Genomic DNA, 2489 nt, shown 5'->3' with positions numbered 1-2489 from the left:
CCTTTTTACTCCCAAGGTTTCCTGCCTCATTTAAAATATCAAGTGTGTACTTCCTTTGAGATAAGAATAACCCCTCTTTAGAGCGGCATATCTCAATCCCAAGGAAGTACTTCAACTCTCCCAAATCTTTGATATCAAAGGCATTTTTAAGAAATGTTTTAGTTGACAAAATACCTTCCTTGTTGCTACCAGTGATGATAATGTCATCCACATAGACTAATATGACCACAATACCTTGCTTACTAGTTAATGTGAAGAGGGTGTGATCAGCTTCTGACTTTACAAAGCCTCTTCCATTGAGGGTGGTGCTCAACTTATGGTACCAAGCTCTTGGAGATTGCTTCAAGCCATAAATTGCCTTCTTTAATCTGAGAACATTTCCTGGCTTCACCATGTTCTCAAGACCATGAGGTGGTCTCATGTAGACTTCATCCTCCAATTCTCCTTGAAGAAAGGCATTCTTCACATCCATCTGCCATAAATCCCACTCAAGGTTAACAGCAAGAGACAAAAGAATCCTTATAGTGTGAAGCTTGGCCACTGGTGCAAAAGTGTCTAGATAATCTTCACCATATACTTGAGTATATCCCCTTGCAACCAGTCTTGTCTTCTTTCTTTCTGGTTTTCCATTGGCTCCATACTTGATAGTGTAGAGAAGCCGGCTTGTCACTGCCTTCTTTCCTTTTGGAAGTTCAGTCTCAAACCATGTATCATTCTTGATCATGGCTCCCATCTCATCTCCAGCAGATTCTTTCTACTCCTTGTGTTGCATAGCTTCTTCATATGTTCTTGGAATGTATTCATGATCCAATTCACTGATGAAGACTTGATGCTCTTCTGGATATTGAGCAAGGGAGCATACTGCACTTATTGGGTGAGCTACAGCTTCAGCATTGAAGTAAACTCTTGTGTTGATCCAGTGTGAAGGTTTCCTGATCCTTGTACTCCTTCTCCAAGGTTGTATTTGCTCAGGTTCTGCTTCATTTCCTTCACTTGGCGCCTCTACTTGAGTCTCAGCCTCTGATTCTGATGGCATCTCATCTTGATCATGCGCTACTGAGTTCTCTTCAGGTTGAGCTTGCGTAGACTGCTCAACATTTCTACTGCCCCCCTCATGATCAGGATGAGTGTTTTCAACACTATCAGCTGCAGTAGATGGTACATTTTCAGGGACATGTTTCACCCTTGGTAGAGAAGGCATACCGATTCTCAGACTCTCCATTACTCTCCTAAGGTTGTTTGCTTTATCTGAAGCAGATTGAGAAAGATCTTTGAGCTCATCCAAACTCTTTCCATCATAATAGCCTCTGGATTCTACAAACTTCACATCCCTTGATATCAAGACTATCCTAGTCTCTGAAACAAAGCATTTGTAGCCCTTTTGATGAGGAGAATAGCCAATAAACATTGCCCTGGTGCTTCTATGCGCCAGCTTATCTCTTTGTTCTCCTGGAATCAAGACAAACCACAAGCACCCAAACACACGTATATGCTCTATGGATGGTTTAGTTTTGTTCAGTACCTAATATGGAGATTGATCTTGAAGGATCCTGGTAGGTATCCTATTGATCAAGTAGCAGGCAGTAAGGACATCATCTCCCCAATAGCTTTTGGGCATGCTTGTATGGAACATCATGCTCCTTGCAACCTCCATGAGATGTCTATTTGTCCTCTCAGCTACTCCATTTTGTTGTGGGGTGTATGGACAACTAGTTTGATGAATCATCTCATATTTGGCCAAGTGTTGTTTAAAAGGATTGCTTGTGTATTCTCCTCCATTATCTGATCTCAAAATTTTTATCTTGGCATTGAAATGGTTAGATACATAATTTTGAAAATTTATGAAAGCTTCTAAGACCCTATCTTTAGATTGCATCAGTGTGATCCAAGTATATTTTGATTTTTCATCTATAAAAGTCACAAAATACGTATGATGCTCTCTAGATAAACATGGAGCAGTCTATACATCAGAGTGAATCAGGTCAAAGCAATTTTCATAAATAGTACTTGATCTAGAGAAAACAGATTTGCAATGTTTTCCTAAGATACAAGCCTCACAATCACTCTTAAAGGAAATACTAGGCAACATGATGTTTAAAGCTCTAGAATGGGGATGTCCTAATCTAGCATGCCACAATACATCTTTAGGGAAATCAGAAATGGAATTTAAAGCATGAGATAAATCGGCAGCAAGCTTAGTATTTTCAAGCAAGTACAAGTCTCCCTTGGTGACACATTTCCAAGCAACCTACTAGTTTCAATATCCTGAAAGTAGACATCATTAGGAGTGAAAGTAACACTGCAATTCAAGTCATTAGTAGCTCTTTTAACTGATAACAAGTTTGAGGTGAAGCTAGGCATATATAAATCTTTAGAATCTTTGTTAAACAACCTAAGATCACCTACTCCTTTAATTGGTACTCTTTCACCATTAGCTATTGTAACATTTCCTAAGGCAGGGACAATGTTTTTAATCAATTTTAAATCAC

The sequence above is a fragment of the Brassica oleracea genome, chromosome C8 (assembly GCF_000695525.1).
Source record: "Brassica oleracea var. oleracea cultivar TO1000 chromosome C8, BOL, whole genome shotgun sequence".
NCBI classification, from domain to species: Eukaryota; Viridiplantae; Streptophyta; class Magnoliopsida; order Brassicales; family Brassicaceae; genus Brassica; species Brassica oleracea.
The sequence above is the reverse complement of the archived record's forward strand: the minus strand, read 5'-3'. Positions refer to the sequence as shown.